This window comes from Chlorocebus sabaeus, chromosome 23 (assembly GCF_047675955.1).
Source record: "Chlorocebus sabaeus isolate Y175 chromosome 23, mChlSab1.0.hap1, whole genome shotgun sequence".
NCBI classification, from domain to species: Eukaryota; Metazoa; Chordata; class Mammalia; order Primates; family Cercopithecidae; genus Chlorocebus; species Chlorocebus sabaeus.
The window spans coordinates 13,518,499-13,534,521 of NC_132926.1; the positions used below are offsets into that span (position 1 = coordinate 13,518,499).

Sequence of the window (16,023 nt, forward strand, 5' to 3'; positions counted from 1 at the left end):
GCATGAAGGCCTCGAAGAAATTTATACTCTTTTCTTTCTTTCTCTTTATTGCAATCATCACTGTTGATAATAACTCTGAACCTACATGGCAATGCTTATTTTCATTCTGTCTCTGATTTATTGGAAGGGATCCACAACAGCAGTACAAATGTCCAGCATCACGTACTTGTCATCTTTGCTTTTTGTGGGTTTTTTTTTTTTTTTTTTTTTTTAGGAGGCAGGGTCTCACTCTGTCACCCAGGTTGGAGGTTACCATAGCTCATTGTAACCCCAAACGCCTGGGTTTGAGTGATCCCATTGCTTCAGCCTCCCAAGTAGCTGGGACTATAGGCATACACCACCATGCCCGGCTATTTTTTATTTTTTGTAGTGATGGAATTTCCCTATGAACCCAGGCTAGTCTTGAACTTCTGACCTCAAGTGATCTTCCTGCCTTAGCCCCCCAGAGTGCTGGGATTACAGGTAAGAGCCACCACATCCAGCACACTTTTTATGTTTTTAGGTTTGTACCTGTCTAGAAGTTCTTCTCTTTGTTTTCTGTTCTTAAGATAATACACTGTGGTTATCTACAGAAATAAACTGATGAATAAATGATTTAGAAAAACCGAGAGAGCAAAAGGGTAGGAGAAGAAAAGAGAAGCCAGAATTTTTACTTTCTGGCTCATTTAGAGAAAATATGCTGTTAGACTTGACTTTTACAAATGAGATTAAGAATACTTTTACCCAAATATTTGGATGTTATGGTAGTAGCCTTCTCACGTAATGCCTTTTAACCTTACACCCTGTTTTCTTTGGGGTTTTGTCAGGGCGGAGGCTGTACTTCTCCTTTCTGTGGGTGTACTGGGGAGCTCTGGTTGCATGTTATTAAAAAGCAAGCTCTAAGGACCAGAAGAAAGTGAGGGCGTTTGCAGGTTCAATGGTGTGAGACTTAGAAAAGTTGATAAGAAGGATTAGAATTGAAGGATAAAAAGACTCTTACAAAGCCAAGCCATTATAGGCCCCATTACTTTATATACATTCTCCAAAAATCACATGAATGAGGGGAAAGAAAGGAAGAAAAAAACTGGCTACAGTTCAGAACGTCAATTATGTCCTCTTTTAATCCCCTTTTCACGATTTATTTGACATTTTGAACAGTGGCCAAAAAAGCTATTATAACTATAAAACATATTCATTGGTATAAATCTCATTTGTTGAACGATTTAATTAAGGTATTGACATGCTTAATTGATACGCTAAGCCAAGACCATTTTTATATCTCATTTCCATATGCTTTCTGCTTTAAGAGAAGCGAGGAGCTGGATCTTTAAAAAAAAAAAAAAGTCTCCCTCCATAAAAATGCTATAGATTCATCTGTGCCTGACATCCCAGGGGACCACTTCCTGCCACTCTCCTTGATTTCGAGCCAGCCACTCCTCTAAGTGGCGCTGCTCAGAGGGAAGGTGATGTATACCCAGCTTGAGTGCCTGTCAGGCCCTCTTATGATCAATAGGAGAATATTTATATTAATAAAGCACCAAGTTAATTAAATAAAATGGTCCTCTGGGTAAACTTAAGATACTAGAGGATGGGCAGAATCGATATATTCTGCCATTTGAACATTAAGTATGTGCCTTGAAATTTTATGGAGCTTTTAAAAACTCGCTTTGTAATGTAAAAAGTTTGAAACCACAAGTTTTCTCTGCCAAAACCTTGTCTCTGGCTTCCAGAGCTGAGGGGGACTGGAAGGACTGGAGTTGCTAGAGATGGGAGCTTAGGGGAAGTCCCAGCCGACCTCCCCCTGTTCTGGGGAGCTCCCCTCTGGCTGGATGCAAAGGTTGGGGGTGTCTCGGAGGACGAGGCTGGGCTGAAGCACAAAGACCTGAGCTCAGCGCAGGTCCAGGGAGGATGGCACGTCCTCATCCCCAAAGGAACGTCAGGAGGAGATCCTGGGGAGGCTCAAATGCTAAGATCTTTTCCAAGAACCTCTGTCTACAGCCCCACCCCTGCTTGACTTCTGCCTGCACCTTTCCCTTTGGTTCTCTCAGCCTGTCTCTGTATGTCCATTCTTTTGTGTGTGTGTGTGTGTGCACATGTGTGTGTGCATACGTGTGTGTGTGTGCATGTGCACCTGTCTCCATCCTCTTTCTCTTTGCCCCATATCCGTGTCTTTCTCTGTGTGTCTCTTCCTTTCACGGTCTCTTCTGTGAAATACCTGTCTCTGTGTATGTGCGTTTCAGTCTCTGACTTTTTTTTTCTCTTTTGCTTTCTCTGGTTTTATTGTCTCTGTCTCACTGTGTCAGTCTCCCTCTTTAACTGTCTTTCTCTCCCTCTCTCTGTCTCTCTCTATCTCATCTTTATATCTGTCTATCTTTAAAGGGATCACACATTCATGGACTCAGCGCCTCAGCACTCAGAGACTGACTCACTGGTCCGTCCCTGGCTCCTGGAGCAGCCTCCTCCACAGGGTTTGGAGATGGAAAAGAGGAAAGATACCCACTGAGTCCTGCCTCAAGCAGCTGGGTCCATTTGCAGAGGTGACATCATACTTGTTGCCCCGCTTGTCCATTCCCAGGGACTATCTTCTCATTTTCTTAGTATTGACCCGCAATGCCTAACACCCTGGGTACATTGTAGTCACCCTAGTAATGATGACGCTTCATTGAAATGTAAGCCCCAAGACAGCTTTAACCAGGGTTGTGAGGATTTCCTTCTCCAAAGAGAGTAGCCACAACTGAGGAATTTGTTTCAGTGGTGGCAAATGAACCTCCCATTCCCACCTTGCGTAATGATGGTTTTACCTGCACGGCTCTGGACCCGTTTGAAGCTCACCCAGGCCTCAGCCTCCTTTGGAAGGCAGAAGGGTACTTTGACTTGTCCTGAGTCTGCACAGAACGGCTGGACCAACATTCTACTCTTGGCCCAGATCCTGTACTTGGGCAGGGACCACTTCCCAGTGTCTTCCCACTGTCCCACCGACGCCCTTCAGGCCCCCCTTCTTTTCCCTCCTCTTTGTGGGAGTCTCCTGTCAACTTCTCCTCTGCACAGCAATTGCTGCACAGTCAACGATTTTCCAACCAGCCTCATAGGGGCTGGGCGGCTTTAGCCTGTGTTCCCATCTTCGCCATCTTTGGGAGATTGTGGTAGATTCCACGAGAGAGAGTATCCTTGCAGGACCCAGGAAACTTTGAGGCATGACAGGCTAAGTGGAAACCAATGACTACTTTCTTTCGTATTGAACTTGACCTGGAGTTGCTGCTTTACAGTTTTAGTGTTCTTCTGGAATATTCTGTGCGGCAAGAAGGCAGGGTTTTTCTTTTACTCACAGTGTTGAATGCTGACTTGAACAGATACAAGGACTGTTAACAATCAGTACTTATCCAGTGCTTTTTGTGAACAACACAGCATGTGATGAACTCAAAATTCATGAACTATTTTATAATAATTCCACCACATAGGTATTTTCATGGTCCACATTATACAGATGCAAAAACTGAGGCCCAGTCACGCAAGTGACAAAGCTGGAGTTCACACCAAGGTCTTTTAGGCTCCTAAGCTATGCCTTCACTACGATACCTCACTGCCTCCTGGGGTCTTGGCCATAGGCACGACTTCTAGCAGGCATGTAAGGCAAGGAGTGGAGTTACCAAGAAAAGTACGGCTTGGGCTATAGTGGATGAATAGTCTCAGAAACACAAGGGAAGTGTTTTAGAAGTCACCCCCCACCCCCCACCTCCTACCTCAGAGGTCCTTTTCTCTTTGCTGGGGACAGGGCAGTTGATTGTATTTGGCACGAGGCTAGTGGCAGCAGTCTCACATTTGTCACTAATGAATTTCATCTCTGCAGTTCATTGGGTCTTCCCAGCGCTCATGTCCCTTGTCTAGTGCCTTTCAGGCTAATGGCCAGAAACAGGTCTGGGATTAATTATTAGTGTTAACTTCCAACTTGGTGTAAATCTATTGAACTGCATCCATTTTTACATAAATAAGCAAGAGAACAGCATCTATTCTCCTGTATTCAACAGCAGCACATCCACAGGTGTGAGTTATTAGCAATAACTGTAATTGCTTTGAATGGAACAATAAATAGTGCAGGGGGTCATGATGAGAAACATCATTCTATAGTATTAACATAGCTTAATGGCTTAAGCTCCTATATACTTCATCCGTTACTGGGCTTCCAGAGGCCAGCTTTGCAACTCAGGGTGCTGAGGTCTTGCTGAATTGCTTTGCTGCTTTGGTGGAAGATAATTTTGAGCCTTTCTGAAGCATATCGATTTTATCGGCAGATGGCCCCAGGATAGCATCTCACCTCTACCATTGAGGTTTCACTTGTTTAATGGTCTTCTGAAAAGTTACAAGAAAGCACAGGCGTATACAAGCCCCATGTCCTCGAGCTGCAGCACTGCTGCCAAACTCCAGCCTCTGGGCAGCCGCAGCCCAGGCACAGCCCCTCCCCACCCTGCACTGGCATGTTCACATTTCCTCGGTGGAGCAGAGTGGGCCACATAAGAGGAACTCTAGTGCCATATCATAAAGAGTATTAGGGTTAGGCAGATCCAGAGCAATGTTCAAAGAATCCTTTCTACATGATCAAGCTGAACATTTAAGGTTACAGTGGGGTAGACACTAGGAAGTGGCTTCAACATCTCCCAAACTGCAGTGCCTTAGCCCTCTGACTTCCTCTCTTTTTCTCACCTCCTCACCTCACTACCACCCCCAACTTTATTTCTGCGCATCTTCAGCCTCTGGGAGGGTTTCCAGAGCTTTTAGACAATTTGCCTGGAAGGAGTCAGATCACAGGGTAGATTATCCCAAAGATCATCAGAACTTCTTCACTGCCAATGACCCCCTTCTAACATCTCCTGGAGGCTATTGTTTAAAGTATCTCCTTCTGCACCTGACTTTCATTATCTGTATTATCCTAATCTCTATGAGTGCCAGAATTCAGAAAGGAGGAGGGGAGAAGTTGTTCTTGGAGATGAAACACTGTCAGGCACACAGCCCTTTTCTGGATTGAATGCATTTTCCAAATCTATTGTACCCTCGCAGGCCAGGTTTAATCTGTATTCTGAAAAGTCAAGTGATCTGTCCACTTCGCCTGCCTTCCCACTGTAACTGCTCATTCCCACGCCTCAGCTTAGCTCACTAAACCTTTCCCCGTCAAAGGCTTTATCTGTGGCTCCTTAGTTCACAAGCCTGTTCTAGGAACATTAGTTCTCAAGCATGATATGCCACCAGGGCTGTAGAGGTAGAAGGATGGAGGAGGACAGCCAGAGCTCTTTGTAATCCGAAGGGACAGACTGGACTTGGGGGGGAAAAAGATTTCCATAGCTTGAGATGCGTTCTCAGTCATCCATGGACCAAGAAATGGCATAAAATCATGTTCACTTATTTTTTCCATCCACTTAACAAATATTTTTAAAGCTATGCATCAGGCCTCACGCTCAGCAAAAGCTCCTGCCTACACGAAGCTAATAATTTAGTCCGAGAGCCATCATAAAACACCTCATTGCCAACCTCCACATAGTCAGCATGGTGAAGCAGCAAGCAACCTTTCCAGAACCAAACTCACTCTTTCCTGTGCCCAGGTAGCTACTCTGCCTATAAGTTTTTTGATAAAGTCAAATATGACAGGGCCCTGGGACAAGTTACTGAGTTGAAAAAGACCGCGTTGGTGGACAATCTGCCATTTGATTTGAGCTTTATTTTTCAGGAAAAGATAAGAAGAGGATGTAGAAAAAAGGTTGAATCGATCAGCCTCACTCCCCTCCTTCCTGACACCAACAGAAATGGGCCCAAATGGTAACTAAGAATATAAATTTAAGAAAAACATGTTAGAAGCACACTCCCCATCCCCTTAATTTTTGCTAATTGTCACTTAAGTAGATCTTCACCTATGGGATACTATGCCTCTGAACCTAGGCTATCAGGCCACAGGCTAGGAGGCAAATGAGGGTGCCCAGGTCTGCAGTGAATCACAGAGCAGGCCAAATGCACACACTTCATTTCAGAACAATTTCATAAACGTTCCCCTGCCCCGATACCTCCCCCTCACTCACAAGATTTCATCTCCTAATTGCAAAAGCTTTTTGGCATGGGAATGTCTTTGTGAAGAAGAGAGGACTCAATTTGGGCCATCTCTCTACAGAAGACACGGGAACAAGGACGCTTCTCCAATTCATCAGCAAATGCTTGGCTCCAGCTTTCGGGCCAAAGGATCAATTTACATAAAGCTACTTCTCGAGATGAATTTGCCTCCCCCTCTCCTCCCCCTGCCTTCCCCTTGTCCAGCCAGCATTAGACATGCTACTGGATTTCAGATTGACAGTGTCAGCTACGACAATCAAATTAGGGATGAAAACCTCAGATGGCTGCCAAGGAAGAGGGACAGAGGGGGTGGGGACCAGTATGTCAGCCTCAGAGGAGGATAAATTGTATAGAAATGGGTTCCCTTTCCCAAATCCCACTGGGCAGACACATAGCTTCAAACAATAAGAAACCAAACAAAACGCCAGTCTCCATCCTTTTGAATCAGGTGAACAAGCCCCCTGTCCACACCCAACCAAGGTTGATAAATTAAACCAGAACTTCTCATTGGGCCCAAAATTGGCAGGGGACTATCTCAGGTACATAATTAGATCTTTACAATCAGATGATTTTCAGCACCAGATTTCTGCACACTATGTGAAAACACCAAAATCGCAGTTGTACCCCCTGAAGCATATATAATGAGGTACACGGGCACTGTGGAATGAGACGCCTGTGGTTGGAACCCCACTGATATTTCCTGGACCACTTAGTGACACAGGGAAGCCTGGACCAGAACAGAGGGCATAATTGGGCTGATAATGAGAGCTCCTCAATCCCATCTAATGTAACTAACTGCCATGTCGCTAAATTGAGATAATCCCAGGGATTAGTGAGCTGTTGAGAAGCTCAGCCTCTGTCCCATTTGCTGGAGATGATCAGTCAATTATAATGCTGTTTCATGAACACAAAGAGCCTTAGTTGGAGTTGCAGATGATAATTAAATGAAGAAAGCTTCTGTTTGGACTGGAAGCATCAGTTAACCCTGATAGTACTGGAAGAGTGGTGGTTTGGAAAAACTCAGATTAAATCCTATGGCTGCAAAGAGCTATTTGTTCACAGGAGGAATGACTGAATGAATGGAATATTCTAAACCATGGATTTCTGCCCTGGATTCAGGGCTTTCAACCTTGACTGATTTTCCTCCACATTTCCTATCTGTATACTCAAACCTCCCAAGCAGTCTTGTATCAGGCTCCTTAGATTGGTTCCAACATCTGAAGACGTTTTCCCTCCCTTGGCAATGAGATGCCATGCAGCTACAGCATCAAGTTCCTTATTCTAGAACATACTGTCCAATACAGTAGGCACTAGCTATGTGTGATCACTGAGCACGCAGAATGTGGCCAGTCTAGATTGAGCTGTGTGTAAAATACACATCACACTTTAAAGACTTGGTATGAAGAAAGGAATGTAAAACATCTCATTAATAAATGTTTATATTGATTACATCTTGAAATGGCAATCTTTTGGATATATTGAGTTAAATATCATATTAAAATTAATTTCAACTGTTTCTTTTTACTGTTTTTTAATGTGGCTAATAGAAAATTTTAAATTGCATTCTTGGCTTGTGATATATTTTCATGGGACAGTGCTGTTCTGGAATTAGCAGATTGCCCCTGAAGAGTTGACAGTCTACATCCTCAATGGCCACAAATCTGAACCTGCAGGTCAAGTTCTTCCCAGGGTGAAGCATCCAATTGGCCGGCACAGAGGCTAATTATTTTGTTTTGATTTTGTTGAAATAACATCCCCAGCTCACTTTCTGACTACTCCTGTTGTCCACATGCAGCCTGACCTCCTCATTTACTTTACCTGCACAACCCTGAAGCATTTGAGTTTGCAATCTTTGGAACAGCCGCCCAGAAAGAGACAAAACAGGCACTCACATTGGTAACCAGTCACAGAGCAAACCCATAACCTCAACTCCATCTGTAGCCTTTTGTAGAAGCTTGCAGCCTGACAGGTTCTTTTCCTTTTTCCCTTTGGTCAGAATGCTCCCCTGGGACCAAGTGTCTTATCTTCATAGTGCTTGGACCTCAGGCCTTCACCCTCAGTCACCGCTCCAGGACTGTTTCTCAGCCTGGCTGCTCAACCCTGCTCATCACCTGCCCTGTAGTGATTTCTTCCAGATTTCAGCCTTCCTAGAAAACTAGGGAATCCCTAGTCTGTGAGGCCCTATCAGGAATGTCCTAATCCCAGCAACCTGTCTCCCCTTCAAGCTTGAAGGAGTCCAAGGACAAAGTGCTTGGTTTTCTTCTGCCATGTCTCTGGCTCCCAGAGGAGGGTGTAGCCATCCGTGAACTCTTACCCTTCTAGGTCAGCCTCCCTGGGCTCCTGAGTGGATTTCTGAAATACAGATTAAATGTCATCATTCTCCCCACTTCAGCCTTCTCCTGTGACTCTGCCTATCCCACAGGCATTTTGTCCAACATCAGCAGTCTCATGTCTGGGACACAGGAGGCCTTTGCATCCTGCTCCCAAAATTTTCCCTAAAATTAGACTTTAACATTTAAGGTAGTAGGATGCTATATTTGTGAACTTCATGCTAGAACCTGAAGATAGGAATTTGCATTATATACTGCATTAGAGTTTACAAAGCACTCGCTTGTCCATTACCTCTGATGCCTATCCCAGTTTCTTAGAAGTGCAAGTTGAGGTTCAGAGAATTGAACTGGTACTCTTAAAGACACACAGCCTGTTGAGTAGCAGAACCGGGATGTGAACTTAGCACCTAATCCGATGCAATAATCATTCCACCCATGGTTCTCAAACTTGTTTAAAATTAGACTCAAGCCCATCCTTAGGGTTTCTGATTCAATAGGTCTGGCATAGACCCCAGGAATCTGCATGCTTTTTTTATTACGGAAAATGTCACACGTACATAAAAGCAAAGCACAGATGATAAATGAACCTCCCTCGTACTTTATCACCTAGCTCCAATAAATATCAACCCACAGCCAACCTCGTTTCATCTATTCTTCTGCCACTTCTTCCTCTCCTATATTATTTTGAAGCAAAACTTAGAGATCATCGTTTTATTCTTAATTATTTCAGTATGTATCTCTCAAAGATAAAGACACAAATGAAAGAAAACATAACCACAGTTCTATTCTCACTTTAAATTTTAAAAAATTAACAGGAATGAATGTTTATTTTGCTCTCATAGCAGGGTTCATGGTCCATCTGATCAGAACATTCTTCTATGACAACTGCCCGGTACCATCCCAACTCTTGATAATATCTTTGTACTGTTCTGATTTTTCCCAAACTGTCCACCTTGAAAGATAAAACCAAAGTACCTGATGAAACAAGCCTGCATTCCCTGTGAGTCCTGGTGATTCAGAGTGGCATCTCTCTCTTTTCCTTCTGAAAATTTAAAAAGATTTTGGGCCCCGACTAAAATAAACTATAAAATCTTTTGCTTGGTGTCTGGAGCAACCCATAGTGTGAGTTTAGAGACAAGCTTTCTTCTGGATAAAAAGGAAGAAACAGTGAAACTGGTGCTCTCTCTCTCTCTCTTTTTTTTTTTTTTTTTTTTTTTTTTAGATGAAGTCTCGCTCCATCACCCAGGCTAGAGTGCAGTGGCACGATCTCAGCTCACTGCAACCTCCCACTCCCGGGTTCAAGCCATTCTCCTGCCTTAGCCTCCCAAGTAGCTGGGATTACAGGTGCCCACCACCATGCCTGGCTAATTTTTGTATTTTTAGTAGAGTTGGTGTTTCACCATGTTGGCCAGACTGGTCTCAAACTCCTGACATCGGGTGATCTGCCCGCCTCAGCCTCCCAAAGTGCTGGGATTACAGGCATGAGCCACCACCCATCCTTGCTCTCACTTTTTGAGGTGTCTAGATGTTTATTTTATATTTGTAAAAGTAAGGGAGTCTATTTATCTGGGATAAATAAGGATGTAAACTACAGGACGACAGAAACTTGGGACTATCCACTTTTCGATCTCAACTTCAACCATAGTGGAACACATAGTAGGTATTCAATTCATTCTTTTGGGAAATGAGCAGCTGACCTGACACTTAATCTGTCAGTATTAAACATCTGAATGGCATGGCCAGGACTTTTCTGATGAATTTGTGAAGGGAAGGATTGCAGAAAGAGCTTTTATTGATATCCTTCATCCAGTAACTTTTTAACATCGAGGGAACACGCAGTGTAAGCTCTCACTGCAATGAAATATTCAGAAACACAACTGGAGCAGTGGGAAATAATGGGCGTTTTTTTGTCCCCCATTGATACTTTGATTCCCTGGATCCCTGAGATAGGTGGTAGTTCTTTCAGGAAATGAGTCAGTTACTCCATTGTAATCTTCCTCAGACAAAGGCTGCCATTGACTAGACACCCAGCTGGAGGTACCAGAGCTTAGCTGGGACATATGCTTGGTGCTCATTTGATTTTGACAGTGACCCAACTGCAAACATATAATCTTGCTTATTAAGATAAATTGCCTGCAGAAGAGATGTACCTATTAAGATAAATCCTCCCTGAAGTCCACATTGTAGAATCCCCAGGGGATAATTTTTCCTGCATGTTTGTCCCTCCTGCTGTATAAAATAAGGTAAGCAAAACAGTGTCTGTCCCTTTAGTTCCTAGCACAGAGCGATGTGTCACCGGGTTACTATATATTAGAAAGTTGGAGTTCAGGGGGCGGGAGCAAAGACTGCAGCTTTATGTAAGATGGTAGTATTATTGAGAGTACAGGAAATTTTAGATTCGTAGATTATCCATCAAAAATTTTTAAATCCCTAAATGAGTTTTGATTGATACTGAATGCACCAATGGGCAGGTATCCTCCTACTAGGCAGAGAATGTGAAAGTAATTTAAATATATATTCAGGCCAAAGAGAATCAGAATGGTAATCCATTGCCTTGATCACAAATCCAATAATGGTTCCAAATATAAATGCTTTTAAGATCATCCCCTATTTTAGCCTAACTAATCAAGAGTTGATGGAATTTTTTTTTAATGTTACTGAAAAGACACCACATTGGTCTCAGTGCAGAGGGATTGAGGAGGTAGACAAAGAAGTGTAAATCTCATCAGATGCCAGATTGGGTTGTTCCCATGTTCTTTGGTCAGTTAGTTTCCCATGTAGCCTCTTGATCTTCGGTCCTAGATATGCTATCTTTTGAGAGTGATATTTTAACCTGCTGAGGACTTGTAGATTCAGACCTATTCCCGAAGCCGCCTTAGGAATACTTTGGGGTGGATCTCCTTGGGTTCCTTCTATTGCTACTGGATCCTATCACCTGCTTCTTTGAACTTCACTGCTAAAGTCTCCTAGCTGGCAACATCTTCAGCAGTCTGTCCTTGGGGTGCTGGAGTCACCACCCCCAGCATTCATGGAGGGCAGGCAGAGCCTGGGAATTTACATTTCTCCTGAGTGGTCCCTAACCAAGGACCGTCTGTTGCAAGGCTGCAAAAGCCCAGCTTCCTTGCTCAGAGACAGGAGTTCCCCATGGTATTGGACTAAGGCCAAGACTTCACCTGATTGTACTTTTATTTGCCTTTTCCATTCGGTTTCCATCCCTCACTGGTCTCTCCCGGGAGCACTTCATTAATCAATCACTTAACCCCCGTGTCCTTGGCTCGGTGTCTGCTTCTGAGAGAATCCCACACAAGACAGACCTTTTATTTCTGAATCCAGCTCTCCCGTTTTATCCAAAAGAATCTAGAATCAAACATGGCTACCCCTGTCCAGATGATAGATGAGAGAAACTTTAATCCCTCCCTCAGATTTTATGGAAAGAGTACAGCAACATTTATGTGTCTTATTCTTTGTAGAGTTGAAGGCATATGTCCTGGGGATGCTGAAAAAGGACATTTTCAGCAATGTCAATCCAATGCTAAATGGGAGGAAACTACACAAAAGGAAATGCAGCTATTCATTGAGTGCCTACAGTGTTCTAGATGCTGTGCAGAGTGCTCTGCAGAGCACTACAAGCTGTAGTTTAATGTCATAATGGCACTTGTATAGACTTCCAGGTGGGACTGTGATATTTCTGGGTGCAGTATCCATATGACTTAGGAAAGCAGTCCCATTTGACAGCTGGAGATGTGAGACAGTTATGCAATTGACTAGATTCACACAACTAACGTGCAAATGATTCCACACGGTGCTCTACATGTAATCATTTCGCTCTCACAATTAACTGTTGAGGTTGGTAACACTAACATCCCCACTGTAAAGATGGGGAAACTGAGGCAAAGAGCATTTTAATAACTTGAATGATCATACAGCTCGTAAGTAACCCCCCCCCCCCACTTCAGAAACAACAAATCTCCAAGTTTTGAGGCGCTTCCAAGCCCCGTTTTGTAGCTTCAGAATTAATTTGGGAGTGACATCTAGGATCAAAGTCCCTCCACAAACTGCCATTTAACACAGAGAGGATTTCCTGGTAGCATGAATGTGACCAAGACAAGTGCATTGTCCCCAACAGGGCAAAGAGGAGAACATGTTCCTGCTCCTAGTCTTGCAGGGGTAGGGGTGAAGGTGGGAACCGTCATTCTCTGCTCCTCCGAGAACAAAGCATGTCTGACATTGCAGGGAGGGCCCCAGGAAGCATTTCAAAACCTCCACTGGAACTAGACAGGCTTTCAATCCATTTATCAAAGTGTCTGCAGTTCCCATTTCAAGGTAGACGAAGCAATAATAAATTTGTGAAGAAAGTTAATCTGTGTCCAAAGCATTTTAGTAAATTAAAAAGCGGGGAGGGTGGCTGGAAGGGGGATATATTGGTTCTTGCCAACTCCTATTTGACTTACTGTCTCCTTAATAAGTCCTCTTTGGTCTTGTGTTTTTGGATGGAATAATCGGTCAGTTAATCATTTTCCGGAAGCTGGAAAATGCACTTTAGCTAATGCAGTTCTCCTTTTCTCTCAGAACCCTAATTATTTAAAAAGGCATCCCAATTCCTAGCCCTACTCCCCAACCAAGAAAGCCTTTCCCACCAGCCATCTTCCTTTACTTACCCAGATGCACCCTACTCCAATCTCATACCTTTCTTCTAGTGTTTAAAAAACCAAAAATCCCCTTCTCGGGTCACTTCTGAGCATTTCTGCCCTCCTCAGCCCTGAGCTGCTTCCCTCATGAAAGGGGAGGCACTAAAACCCCAACAAGCAATTGGCCAGCACTAGGCTCTTGGGCATTGTGGATAGATTTTGTTATTTTTATTTAAGTGTCAGTGGAAAATGGTGGCTCTTGTCTCTCTCAAGGATAGTACTTAACAATAGCTCCGTGCTTTGGCACCACGCTGAGATAAACACACTATTAGAAACTCTCACAAAGGCCCTGTGATAATTGTGAAGGGACCGTTACCGAAAATGAAGCACCCAGCCCTGAACCCTCCTCCACGCCCCATCAGTAACACCATTAAAGCTGTCAGTTTGTCAGCCCACTGGAGGTATTTATGAAATCAATATACAGTCCTGCAGATGGATGGCAGCAGTATTGTTAGCTGGAGAAGAGAGGCTCAATGGAAAATAAAATTAATAAAATTTACAAGCAGATTGTCATGGGGAACAGATAAATTCCCTACAATCTACTGTTTTGCTCAATTGGGACAGGAGAAAAGCAGTGACAGGGAGATGGGGAAAAAAAAAAGCTGTGTTTTAACTGGGCTCCTTAAAGTAGGAGCAAGGCTGGTTATATTTACAGCAAGAAAATAGTGAACAGAAACCAAAGCGTTGCCCCACCCAAGTGCAGGATTTTGCCTGTGTAGGAGGTCTCCCAGTAACATGGTCAGATTTTTCTGCTTAAATATCACTCTCCTCTCCTCATCCCACCGTATTGCAAACCAGAACCTTTGTACAACTGCTGCTCCTCCCAGTATATTTTGGGATGTTGTCTACTCAAACAAGGTTAGTGCATTACTGGATACATGCCCCCTCATCCAGCTTCCAGCTGTGGTTCAAGCTGACAGCTCTATACCTCTCTCCTGTTTGCTGCCCCTGCCTCTGATTTTGATCACATCAACCATTTTCCAAAAGTGTGACTGGGGCTCATCTTCCAGAGCCGCCAGAGAGAGCAGCCAAGCCTGGGAGGGTAGTGGGCAAAGGCTCGGTGGCCTACAGACCAGCTTCATTTGGCAGAAAAGACTGGACTCATTGTGACTTCCAGAGCCTCGGGTGCTGCCCAGATGCCTGGTGGAAATTGCATTAGTCGGATGACAGGACCTGGGCCCCTGCTCCAGAGGCTGATGGAGAGCAGCTGAGTGGCCTTGGTGACACCACCTGACCTCTGCTGTCATCATGGGCTTTGTTCAGCGCCCGGACTCCAGGCTGGAGCCCAGCTCATTGAATCAGGCCTGGCTGGGGGAGCCTGAGACAGGGCTCATTGTGCATCTGAATTTACTTACATCGGTTGCAGACAGAGGAAAGTGGATTTGAGATGGGGAGCACCCTGTTATTCAGCCCCAGAAACCACTAGTACTCACACCTGCACTCTACCCCAAGTCTGAGCCTTGTTTTGTGGGCCTAAAAGTGGCCCCAGATGATCCTCAAGTTTCGTTTTAGCTAGCTGCTCAGAGCACATGGCTTGTCTCAGCAGGGGATGGGAGATCAGAAAAAAGTGGACACCTCTTTTCTGTTTCCTCTTTTCCCTCCTGCCTCTTTGCAAAATGTTCATTTAGACTGCCCGGATTTTAGTGGAGGGCAGTCGTCTGATCTCTCCTGCCAAATATACCTGGAGTCATCTAAAGTTTTTGATTAGGTGCCCTTGGAAAATCAGCATGGGAGTGTCCACAGGTACAATCTGTCTCTAGGTCAACTCAGGACCCGTTTAACCTGTGACCAGCAAGGTCTCCTTATAGGACCCCATACCAAGGAAATAGTTAGACAAGTATCCCCAAAATGTGCACGCAGAGAAATTCACCCTAGTGTTTCTTTAAATAGCAAGTAAATAAATGCCTACCCAACGATTTGGGACCATGTAGCCACTCATACAATTGGACAATATACAGCCATTAAAAATGTTGGTATCAATGCGCTACTAATGACAGGGACAGATGTTCTCAATATAGCAAGCAAGAATAATAGGTTATACTAGACTGTATATTATGAGGTTATATTGGTGGAATTTTATATGTATAACTCATGATTGGTAGCAGTAGTTAGATCTGCATTGTTAATTTTTTTTACCTTATATTTGAGGGTTTTTCGGGTGTTCTTTTAAAAAATAATTGCGTATATATAGTGGTGTGTGTGTGTGTGACACACCTTTTATATCTGAAGAAAGTGTAAAGAGCTCGCTGTGTCCCTAGCCCCTGGCTCTGCGCCCCCCGCCACGCCATAGTCCTCAGAGAGGCTTCTGCAGCCCGTGGCTGTGCGGGACCAGCCAGGAAGGAGGCCTGGCATGAGTGTTTTGCAGGGCCGGTTTGCACGCTCTGGAGGCCTGATGGGTCTTTACAGATTGATTACTTGTTGAGATCCAAGCAGGCCTGAGTTCTGAGTGAAAACAAGTGCACATGTTTGGTCTAGCAAAAACTAAAAGTGGGAAGCAAAACAAACAAACAAGCCTGTCTCTTTCTTAGAAAGGAAATAAGGCTTTGGGAAGGCTTACAGCCCAGGACAAGACTTAGGTTTAGCCAGCTGTGGGACCTGACAGTATCCCTGACCCTCCTTAAAGCAACATGCTGGCACTGCTTAATGCTAGATGAGGTGCCTGTGGGACCCGCACTTCGGATGGATCTGTGGAAATGCAATTCGAATGTATCATGCCTGTCACTAAGAAGATCCAGGGGCCCCCAGGAATCTCTGGGACTCTCTAGAATAAGCTGAAGTGGTCATCCCACATCAGAAAATCAGAATGGGCAGGCTCTGTTGCAATCCCACATGACAAAGGCAGATTGTCCTGAGCAGCAGAGGACAGCCCTGAGAGACGGGAGATTGAGCTGCGGCGTTGACCCCACAGTGGGGGAGGAGTGCCTGTGGGGCTTGGG

The 16,023-nt window shown here is 44.3% G+C and overlaps 1 protein-coding gene across 1 annotated transcript in view; it reads left to right on the forward strand.

The window, feature by feature from the left end:
• SLIT3 (slit guidance ligand 3) overlaps nucleotides 1-16,023 on the forward strand; it is a 637,958-nt gene that overhangs the window by 400,449 nt on the left and 221,486 nt on the right. The gene's annotated exons all lie outside the window — the stretch shown is intronic.